Source organism: Polypterus senegalus, chromosome 3, assembly GCF_016835505.1.
Source record: "Polypterus senegalus isolate Bchr_013 chromosome 3, ASM1683550v1, whole genome shotgun sequence".
NCBI classification, from domain to species: domain Eukaryota; kingdom Metazoa; phylum Chordata; class Cladistia; order Polypteriformes; family Polypteridae; genus Polypterus; species Polypterus senegalus.
The window spans coordinates 142,843,003-142,855,677 of NC_053156.1; positions in this window are offsets into that span (position 1 = coordinate 142,843,003).

A 12,675-nucleotide genomic window follows, 5' to 3' on the forward strand; every position below is an offset into this window, starting at 1 on the left:
CTGACTCCATGAACTCCTCATTTGCTGCTTACTTTCCGCATCCTCTAGAGGAGCTGAAAAGATCCCAGGAGTGCCTGATTCTTTTGTTTTTGAGGGGAAAAAAAAGCAATACGAGTCATCTTCCAAAAGATTTGTTGCTAAATTTAGAATCTAAATAGTTTCTCAAAAGGGACTCAGTTCTACAGAACAAACATGGGTGTCCCACACATGAGCGACTGGTGGACTGTCAGTCACACCCATGCTGTTTAACTTCAAATTATCTACAGCTTGATGCCATTTAAAAAGGAGCCTGTCAAAGACAACGGCAGGAAATGTACTTTCGTTTCCATTGAAATGCACAAATAATGCACATTTTCTGTATTTCGTATTTTCCTCAATTACTAGAAAATAAGAACAAACAAGTCTAGTTAAATCAGCCGTCCAAATTAGAAAAGATATTAATAGGGGTTTTTATAAAGAAATTAGCTTTAGTGTAAACCTGCAGCCACTGTAGCCTACCAGGTTTGTAACTGGAAAGTCAGTGCAGGAGTACAAGGAAAGCCTCAACTGATGTGTCAGTTTGTTCAAATTGTTTCCTTATCTCTCTTATCTGTTAATGAGCATGTCACTGTATTAGATGAGTTGTCATGGCTCTCATTCTGTCACCTTAACAAGTCATCAAAATGTTTAATAGACCTACCTTTGGGAGTTTGTACCACTTAGTCCACTGCTTTTTTTCCTTTCTTCCTTCCTTCCGTATAAAAGCTTTAGGATCGTTACACTACTTGCCAATGGGACTAAACCGACCATTCTAGTATTGGTTACATTGTTTTGCTGTTTATATCTCATTGGCTAATTGGTAGCTGGATAAAAAAAATGCAAGACAATCAGTTTAATCAGCAAGTAAAACGAATAAAAAGGCATAAAGACTAACTCAACTCCTAAATACAGTCATATGAAAAAGTTTGGGAACCCCTCTCAGCCTGCATAATAATTTACTCTACTTTCAACAAAAAAATTAGCAGTGGTATGTCTTTCATTTCCTAGGGACATCCAAGTACTGGGGTGTTTTCCAAACAAAGATTTTTAGTGAAGCAGTACTTAGTTGTATGAAATTAAATCAAATATGAAAAACTGGCTGTGCAAAGATTTGGGTCCCCTTGTAATTTTGCTGATTTGAATGCATGTAACTGCTCAAATCTGATTACTTGCAACACCAAATTGGTTGGATCAGCTTGTTAAGCCTTGACCTTCATAGACAGGTGTGTTAAATCATGAGAAAAGATATTTAAGGTGGTCAATTGCAAGTTGTGCTTCCCTTTGACTCTCCTCTGAAGAGTGACAGCATGGGATCCTCAAAGCAACTCTCAAAAGATCTGAAAACAAAGATTGTTCAGTATCATGGTTTAGGGGAAGGCTACAAAAAGCTATCTCGGAGGTTTAAACGGTCAGTTTCAACTGTAAGGAATGCAATCAGGAAATGGATGGTCTCAGGCACAGTTGCTGTTAAATTCAGGTCTGGCAGGCTAATTTACACAAAGAACATCTGTATGGCAGGGTGATGAGAAAGAAGCCCTTTCTGCACTCATGCCACAAACAGAGTTGTTTGGTGTATGTAATTGCTCATTTAGACAAGCCAGATTAATTTTGGAACTGCTTTGGACTGATGAGACAAAAATTGAGTTATTTGGTCATAACAAAAAGCGCTTTGCATCGCAGAACACCCAATTCCAAGAAAAACACCTGCTATCTACTGTCAAATTTGGTGGAGGTTCCATCATGCTGTGTGGCTAGTTCAGGGACTGGGGCCCTTGTTAAAGTCGAGGGTTGGATGAATTCAACCCAATATCAACAAATTCTTCAGGATAATGTTCAAGCATCAGTCGCAAAGTTGAAGTTATGCAGGGGTTGAATATTCCAACAAGACAATGACCCAAAATACAGTTCAAAATCTACAAAGGCATTCATGCAGAGGGAGAAGTACAATGTTCTGGAATGGCCGCCATTGAAAATCTATGGGATGATTTGAAGCAGTCTGTCCATGTTCGGCAGCCATCAAATTTAACTGAACTGGAGATATTTTGTATGGAAGAATAGTCAAAAATACCTCCATCCAGAATCCAGACACTCATCAAAGGCTATAGGAGGCGTCTAGAGGCTGTTATATTTACAGAAGGAGGCTCAACTAAGTATTGATGTAAAATCTCTGTCGGGGTGCCCAAATTTATGCACCTGTCTAATTTTGTTATGATGCACATTGCATATTTTCTGTTAATCCAATAAATGTAAAGTCACTGCTGAAATACTACTGTTTCCATAAGGCATCTCATATATTAAAAGGAAGTTGCTACTTTGAAAGCTCAGCCAGTGATAAAAATCCAAAGAATTAAGAGGGGTTCCCAAACTTTTTCATATGACTATAGAAGAATCTGTAATGCAGGCAGAGACATTCTGATATTTCATAGAGAAGTAAAACACACACTGTTAGTCATTTCCGAGACTGTAGGCAGAATTGAAGTAAACACTGAATGAAAGGACTTGCTCTAACAAAATAGCTTCTAATTAAGAATTTGATTATGATGAAACCTGCAGCAATTGTGACCCATCAAGGGACTGAGTAAAAATTTTAGGTAACCAATATAAAATGATCACACCTGTAATGCCAGAGGTGGAGCGTTGCAGGCCACTTGGGCAGAAGAGAAGGACTAGAAGATGATGATGTCTTAACTACAGTAACATGTAAAGGTTGAACGCCAGAAGGACTAATGAATCTTTCTCCAAAACTAAGCTAGAAGACAAAAAAAAATCATAGTCAAAATAAACTTTAGGCAGAATTTAACAGCCAGCAGAACCCAACCACACCCCACAATTCTTTTGTCGAGTTAATATTCTTGGAAAGACTGTTGTCCAAAATGCTGGAATTTATATGGTCATGTTGTTGATGACATATTACACAAAGGGACTTTGGTATGTGGCAATGTTTTACCAAAATATTAGCTCCCACAAAAGCTTCATGGTAAATACCAAAAAATAATATTAAAAATGGACTTTGCAGAGAAGGAATATTTCATGAAAATAACTGCAGAATCTAAATCACTGTGTGGAGGACTGCCGGCTTCCCATGCCGGTCCTCATCCCCAGGCCGACAGCAGGATCATGCCCTGAGGTCCAGCAGGGCTTTATGGCCTTTGTAGTGTTTATACACAGCCCTGCTGGATACCTTGGGGACCACCAGGAGTCGCTGTGGGGGGGCTTATGGGCTCTGTGATGCCCTATAACCCGGGAGTATGTCACGGTCACATGACGGGAAGGAACGACGTGCTCCCAGGGTGAAGAACAGGACTGTTTACCCTGACCCTGAAGGAAAAAGGAACTGTGGTCTAATTGGACAGGAACACCTCCGGGTCAGGGGCTATAAAAGGACGGTGCCTCAGTCCAGACACTGAGCTGTGCTGGGTGGGAGAGGAGCAAAGTGTCTGGGCGAGGAGGAGTGGTTTATTGTGTGAGTTTAATAGTTTTGTATGAGTAGTGTGGAGGGTGCTTGGTGCACTGAGGAAAATAATAATAAAAAGTATTGGACTTTTTACCTGGTGTCTGGAGTTGTACCTGAGGGTTCAAGGGAGCACTAGCGCCCCCTACTGCCACAACTGATATTCCAAAACTTTAAAAAACACAGTTTGTGAATAAGAAAAAAAATTATTTCAATAGTAAAAAGTGTTTAAAATTTCTTAAATCATGACAATGCCTATCCAACCTTCTTTACTAGAAACCATCAGAGAAAACAGGGAGCGCTGGGGCTGTGAGTGATGTCCACTCGGTGAATAGGAGATGCATCAGTCCTTCACTTTAATGAAAATGTTTATCTAAAATAAGGATGACATGGAGTTGAAGTCTACGCTGGCAGCATAAGGTTCAAGCTGGGAGTTAACCCTGAACAGTATGCAAGTCCATCACAGGGCACACTCATGCACATAACTACATTGGCCAATTTTAAGTGCAACTTACACATCCACTGAAGGTGTGAAGCAGCAGCCTTAAGCACTGTGCGATAATGGCACAACCTAATGAGTAACACCCTAAGCCAAAAACTGACATTTGGAGAGAAAAGCCTATAATGGCGCTGCTTTGGCAGTTTTGATCTTTCTATAAAGGTACAATCAAAACCCTGATGTTGTTAACATCGAGAGAGGCAGAGCAAGTCAGATAGTCTTTACAATTACCAAAAGGTCTCTATAATCAAAATGGCTAGATGACATTCATAGTCAGGACAAAACACAGTAAAATATCAAATAAGTCAATCACATTATAAAACAAAAGTAAATAAGTTAGAAAATGTATGCATGATGTAACATTTAGGTGAATTCAGGGATTTAGTTAAGTTTGATCATTTACTTCATTTATTAAACAACTTGCTGTGTAAGCCCGTGCTGTAAAAAGCCCAGGGTCATAGAAACTATTAAAATCGTCAAAAAAAAATTGAAATGTAGAGATGTCAGGTAATTGAAAAGAACTACTCTGGGCATCTCTCTCGTGGGAGGATTCATTTTGCCGACGTGCTTGCATCGCTTGTGCATTACTGGTGGGAGAAAGAATAAAAGGGATACCATTTTGCCGATGTTAGAGTCTAAGCAACTTTGTCTTTCTTCTGAGGTTTCGTTTTGCTGATGTGCTGGCCTTGCTTGTGTTATTAGTGGTTAAGTGAGTTTTCTGTTTCCTCAGAGGCGGAGCTCTTACCCCAACTCCACCTCTCACTTCCGGGCCAGACAATCAGACACGCACACTTCCACGCGTATTTGTTTATATATAAAATTTTGTAACAAGACATATTCAAATATAACAGGTAATAAAATGTAATTACATGTATTAATAGAGTAAATGTTTTTGGTTGCTTTGTAAAACACCATGTATTTAAAAATGGAGAGCAGATGTTAATTGTTGGTCATAGAGGGTCTACGGCTAATTTTTATTTTTTTCTTAAACATAACATTTTTGAAAGAAACATCTGAGAATGAATTCATGTTTATGATAAAGTCCACTCAACTCTACTGACATTCCAATAATTTGCATTGGGGATTTGCTTTGCCAACAGGAGCGGCTATCAGACATGTAAAAGAGAAAATGTCAGACAAAATAATCTAACACAGGTCACAAAGAATATTTCTCTGCTTTGAGATGGACAATTATGAAAATGAATCAATGCTTTCTAGATGGAGGTTGTCAGATTACAGCATATACTATCTACCTTAATAAAAGGAGAAGAGTCTGTTTGTCTGCCCAGTTTCTATGTCTCTGTCATTCCAACAGATGGCACATCTCAAACATTTCAGAAAAAGTAAATTTCATTTTTCATTCCAACAGATGGTACATCACAAACATTTGTAGTAATACATTTCATTCATGATACAGCTCGATATTTTTGGATTAAACCAAAAAAAAAAAATGTTAACCCAAGATGGTGTTTTGCTGCTTTTCTGTCTTTTGAAGTTAGTCATCGTTTTAGGTTTTCTTTTAAAATTATTATCTTTTCATTTCATATTTTTTGTTTGTAATGTTTTTCTAGTACTGTTGTCACAGTTTGCATTTTCTGTGTTAGGTTGAAGAAACAAAAAGTGGAAGGTAATTTAATATTCTGATTATTCTATGTGTATAGAAATAGTTTGACAATAGTCAGTCAGTTATGAATAAATGTTAAACTTCAACTACATTAAGTGGCTCCTTATCTGTAATAGTGTGGTATTGTTCCTAAACACTCAGTTAATTGTTTACTTTACCTCATGAAGTGCCAATTATTCTACCACTGAGGACATCCATGTCTTGTTTCTTACAGAAATTTAGAATTGGATTCCTTGTCCTGTTCTCTGGATTCTCTGGGTGCTTTTTGTTGTGTCATTTAAGGGGGCTTTGACAATTTTGAACTTGTTTCTATTTGGGCTCATAAAACCCATTTCTCTGCCAGTTCTGGAACCAAAGACACCAAATCGAAGTACATAGAGTAACTTCATACAGGAAGAGGAAGGAGTTTTCCGCTGCTATTAAATGAGGAACTAATTCTAAATATAAAAGTTTTATTTATTCTGATCCATAGACTGGATTTTTCATCCTTAATGGCTGAGATGGGTTCTGTTATATTCTTTTCTGCAGTGACTCAACCTTATTTGAAATGGCTGTGTTACTTTATTGGGAGGATGAATTCTTGAGAAGCTAATGGACAGTGAGAACTTGCAGCAGCACAACTCCAGCTCTCTAGGAGGATAATGAGGTCTTAATACTGCCTACACACTCTGAATGCATTTTTAATGCTCTAATGAAGTACTGTATACTTCATCTACTATTTTATTGAACTCATTTAGCAAACTCCTTCTGTCATTAGACATATTTTATACTTGTAATTAATTTAATCCACCTTTCAGCTTCTTAGAGAAATCAATATCCATCCATTCTTTTATTAGCGAGCCTTGTCTAATCCATTTTTAGGGTAACAGTAGAGCTAAATTTAATAACTAAATAAGCTGAAACAATATGTATGCATATCCAAATTGCCAAGTAAATGATTCAATGAATGTCTGCAAATAAACCAATAAATGCACAAAGTAATAGAAACAATTCTAACTTCAATTATAACCCCCATTGTTGCTGGGGTGGATGACACTGCTACCTCATGGACCCACTGTTCTGGGTTCAAATCCCATACCTGCTTATTGACTTTATGGAGTTTGCAGGTTTTCCTCCCACCTGCCCAAAAGTGTGCTAGTTATGTAGAACTTTGGAATCCTTAATTATGGATTAAATTACTAAAATCTGTGGCTTTAGTGCCTTGTGCACTATTCTGCTAGGACAACCTTTGGCCCAGATTTTGGTTGAGCACATTGGTGAGTGATATGCCTATTGATACTTGTGGGGTAAGTCGGGGAGTGGCATTGTGGGATTGGGGGTGATGCATCGTTCTGATTGAGCTAATCAGAAAAAAATATAGTGATAAATAAAAGCAAATAACTCAAGAATGAAATTATTAAGAAAAAGCAACAATGCGCAACGTTACACAAAATAAATATTAAATTCCTAAAGAAATTCTAAGGCAAGTTATCTTATATTGTTGATTGGCTCTTTAACTAACATGCTTCTCATAAAAAAGTAATTGCAGATGAATGGATTTGCTGTATTTTTTTCTTTATTCTCATTACGGTGTATATAGCCCACCTGTTGGGGCTAAGTGTCCCCCCTGAGGCTGTGAACTCGATTCTTTATCCCTCTGTGTTGCTATGGGCTTTAAAAAACAAGATGCCGAAGAGAGTCTGATTTTTTTCACTACATCTTTGTTAAGGCACTGTTCCTTTTTCATCCTCTGGCCAGCTGTAACAGTCTCTTCAGTTTCAGATATTTGCTGTTTGAGTTATTCAGGGCAAACATTCCTTTGTGTTCTTCTTTATCTTTCACTGTTTTTCTTTAGCTTGGTTTAGTAGTGCAGGAATAGACAAAGCTGAAATTGGTGTAGCAAGGGAAACAAAAGCACAAGACTGAAAGACATTGTCACACACGTGCGAATAGGAGGGAGCTGTATGGGCCAAGTGAGGGTAATTCCAAAGCAGGACAGGGTGTGGCAGGGTGCGATAAACATTCTTCTGTTGTCTCTGCAGACAAAAAAAATAGGAAGACCTGTGTGATCCAACTCTGAAGTAATCACTTCCGGTTCTGGCACCTGGAAACTTGTCACTTCCGGTGGTGACCCCAGAAGTATGCCACTTCCTGTCTGGACATTTAAAACTGCCATCTTTTCCAACCAACCTCAGTTCAGTTATGGACTCCAATCCATGCACATCTGTGCTATTTTCAAACCCTTTTTGCAGCAAAGGAAATTATACGGATGGCTGCCTCAAAACTTTTTGAGGGTGTCGAGTCTAATCATTTTACAACATGTAGAGAGACACGGTCACTAGAGACAGGAACCGGGGTGGTGGCAGTCCACATTTGTATTAGGTGGTCTTTCAACTCTTCAGAATTCTTCTGCATTCCTCTTACCACTTCTTCAATCTGGGTCTTCCTTTGAAGCTGCTTGTTTATTCTCCCAATTTAAGATTCCAACTGCCTTATTCCATTTTTGCAATTTTGTAATGCAGTCTGTTTGAGGGGAGTAAGGACTATTTAATCTCCAGGACTTATCGGAATGAGCTACTGGGACTGGGACCACTATTCCTGATTCCATGGCAATGGTGGAGCCTGCATCTTGCAAAGCAGTGCTTGAAGTGTCATCTCTTTCAAATTTCTTCGTAGTTTTCTATACTGTAGGTCTTAAACCTTTAAACATGTTTAGGATCTGTGTGATTTCTTGGATCCACATAATACAATGATGATACCAATTTACCTACACAGTGATGTTGCTTGGGTAGGAGTCTCCCATGACATGGTTTTGTCCTCCTTCATATTCCTTAATGCTAGAAAGAGGCAATACAACAGATGTTGGTGTAATGTCTCAGTACAATGTAGCAATTAATTTCTCTTTTACATTTCAACAGTTAAACCAAAGTCTCCTTTTAGAGTTTTTGGGTGGTCATTCAATTCCCTTTATATTTGGATGAACAAATGCTCCTGTAGCCAGACACTCTGTGGTGCCATTAAGGGAGATATCAGGGACTTCATGCCAGGCATAGGCTGGATTTGTGTTTTAAGATTTTTTTAAATAATTTCAGCCATTTTATTTCTTTCATTTTTAGTCCAAACCTTAACATATTATTGGTGTTTATGCCTTTGGTCTTTTTTTCCTATGGTTTGCCATCATCAAATTGGGTCACCTCCTTTTTTTGTTTTATTTTTAATGAGGTGCAAATTGCAAACCTACCAAGGATCTTCAGTGGGTGGCAGTCAGTCCTATATACTCGAGAAAAAAAGTAAACCCTTGTCCAGGGTTTTAGATAAATATTGCCCATTGTAACAATGCCACTATACCAGTGCTTAACCTGAAACAGACAGACGCAGAGGGCACACTTATAAAAACAAATAAATGTTTTTATTTCTTTTCTTCGCCTGTGGGCAATGCCTTCCCCATTCCCCACAGGCACAACACAGTCCCACACAATTTTTCTTCTCGGCAAGCTTTGTCTCCCTCCTCCCAAGTCTGGCTCCCTGAATGGAGTGAGGCGACCCCTTTAATGATGCACACGGATATGCTCCAGGTGCTCCCTGATGACTTTCCTGCATCACTTCCTGGTGTGGTGAAAGTGCTGCATACCATGGCTTCTGAACCATCCAGGCACCCCCTGGTGGTGGCCACTGGTCCCCACAAGGTTAAGCTTCTCTGCTCCATGGTTCCCATGAAATCCCGGAGGGCTGCCCTTGCATCCCAAGGTAGGAATTGCCCCCTCCTGGTCTCCTGCTTCTCCAGGCTTCCTGATGGGGCAAGGTCCTGGCCGTCTATCACACCATTTAAATTAATCCTTTAAAACATGATGGAGTGGGATAAAGCTAAAAGTAGCATCCAATAAAATCATCAACATCAGGGGTGTCCAACTCCGGTCCTGGGATGCAGCAGTGGCTGCAGGTTTTCATTCGAACCATCTTCTTAATTAGTTTGCCGTTTTTGACGCTGATTGACTTGTTTTGCCTTAGTTTTAATTGACGTGGCTCAGAACCCTTAGTTGTTTTGTTTTTCCTTAATGAGCAGCCAAATAATAATGAGACACAAAACAACTTGCCACATGACCTGTTAACCTAAAAATAAAGAAAGGTGAAGATCTTGGTCATGTTAATGTACTCTGATCACCAAAACGTCTTGACGGAGGTCTTAGAAAAATAGAAAATCAACAATCTGCTGTGGCAGAATGAGAGCAGCAACAAGTCATGATATTCAATAATGGCTTTAATTAACAGCAAGAATTGGCTTCTCATTAAGAAACTGGGTGGAGTGAAATTGGCTGGAGTTTAATGTTCCAATTTAGCTAGTCATCTGTTTCTCTGTCACTCGTTTCACGTTTCATTTCTGCTTGGCTGCCATTTAATGAAGAAACAAATCAATTCAGAGGACTGAATCCTTAAAAACAGGGCTATTAAAATGAAGGGAAAAGGAGTTAATTAGCAGTGAAAACTGCTCACTGATTAGGGTTAGGATGAAAACCTGCAGCCACTGTGGCCCACCAGGAGTTGGACACCCCTGATCTACATCATCTAGCTAGCAGCCATATCACATGCACTTCAACTCGTGTTCCACCTGTAGCTAAGCATATTCAGGCCCCAGCCAGTACTTCCGTGGGAGGCCATAGAGGAAAAGTTTGAGCTGATGTTGGAAGGGGTGTTACAGGGGCCAACAAGGGATACTTGTCCTGTGGTCTGAGTATGGATACCAGTGCCACAGTGCAGTGACAGGGACATTATACCTCTTTTGGATGAGACATAAATCTGAGGTACTGACTCTCTGCGGTCATAAAAGATATCTGGGTATCTTTCATAAAGAGCAGGGTGTTTCCTGATGTCCTGACTAAATTGGCCATCACAGCCTGATCATTCTGTCATCCTAATCATCCCTTGTGCCTAACTGGCTAACTCTCTCTCTCACACTTCTTCATCGCCTAATAACTAATGTGCAGTGAGTATACTGGCACAAAATGGCCGCCGTCACATCATCCAGATGGATGCTGCACAATGGTGGTGGTGGAAGTGGCCTCCCTCTATGTAAAGCACTTTGATCTTCATGAAAAGTGTGATTTAAATGCAATGTACATATTGTAAATAAGGGCCCTCATGAGTTACCAGAGCAGCTTTATCTTGTTTGTATTTTGTTTTGATGTAGTAACTGGCATTCTTACAATGGTAAATAATGTACTATAGAAAAAATAAAAATGAAGGTTTACAAGAGTAACCTTTTCTCTGTAAATTTTGGTTAATCTATAATAACTTCCTTGCCTGCTATGCTCACTGAATAACAGGTTAGTACCTGCTAAAAGGGAAACTTGGGTCCTCTGAACAGTCACATTTAACCGCAGGTTTGGGTCTGCAAAAATAGAGGCATATTAATCATATTACTACCACTGCTGTTTTTCATTTAAAGAACATTGCATATATGAAACTTCTTACAACAGGTGTGGAAAAAGCAATTCACGCTTTTGCTTTTAGCCAACTAGATTACTGTAGTGCACTAAAAAAAGGAGTGCCTATAAAAAGCATCACTTAGTTGCAGAAATTTCAAAATGCAGCAGCAAGAATTGTGAAATACTATTAATGGTGAATAAAATTCTGAATAATCTTGCTCTCTCTTAGATTTTGGAATAATAACCAACCCAGTGTTCGAGGAGTTAAAGTTACCCTAAAATATAAGTATGAAAGAAGTGATGAGTTGGCTATTTGCTGTTAAGCACCAAAAATCTGGAACACCTTACAAATTGAGATCCACCAGGCTAACATTTTAAGAAAACTACTAAAAACCTACTTCTTAATGGGCTTTTTCATAGGCACTTTTAGCTACACTTCTATTTGGTTACATATATTTATTGCAATATTATATACTTCTTGCAATCATTGTCAAATGCTAATGTTCTCTGTTTTGCTTTCTGGTTCCCTGTGGTGGCATTTTATGGCACTGCCTTTCGAGATTCATGTAATGTACATCTTCCTGGGATATTGAAAGAAATACAGACACTCTGCTTGTCGACCAGTTCTACAGCATTGAATTTTTTAAGGTGAAACTTAAAAACAATAAGAACATTCGTTTGGTAGAGGTGGCTGTGTGGGCTTGGAGCCCCCAGTAAATATTTTTTCTTCGTCATCTTGCCAACCTGAGTTTTATTTTTCTGTCCTTCCTGCCCATCTGACCATAGCATTGGACATGTTGTTATAATTATTACAGACTATAATTATTACATAATTAAGGTTTACAATTATAATCTGTTAATTGTTTATCTGTATTATGTAACAGCATATTTATTTATTCTCATTTACTGTTTTGGTAATTAGTTATTTATTCATACACTCATTTATTTCAAATTTACTGTCCTTTTTTATTGGAAGCCATGGACCCGCTATACCACAACACACACACACCCCATTTAGAGGGCCAGTAAACCAGAACACTAAAGAAAGCCCACGAAGACACAAAGAGAATGTACCAGCTCTGCACTGTGACTTTGTGGGGAACTGAATCCTGATCCCACAAGCTAGGAGGCTGCACTGTGAACTACTGAACTACAGATATTTATTGATGTGCTCCTGATTAATGCATTGTCACAAGAATACACAGGAGACATAAAAAGGTTTGGGGCAGCCACCTATGTATTATGCCCTGGCTGGAAAAGGGTTAATTTTTGGAGCACTGTGTCTGGATGAATTTCCAAAACAGAACTGATGAAATGTAGTAAAGATGGCGGCTTTAAAGGTCTGGAAAGGAAGTGACGTCATCACAGGCCCCGGAACCAGAAGTGACATCATTATGGACGCCAGAACCCTGTGAGATTTTCCGTGAATGGCCTGCAGAGGATTGAGAGAGGAAGTCAGTGCCCCCTGCCACCCCCTGGTCAGACATGGAATTGTCACTATTCGGGCCCTTTAGCTGCCTCCCATGCACACGTGTATGACAGCATAAACTGAGATCCCTGCAATGAGGGGATATCTTCAGGTTTTAAAATACTGTATCCAGCATTAAAATACTTATAAAATGCTTTGGAGTGCGTTTATAAACACCATCATTTAAGTTATAACAAAAATCTTTAATAGTAC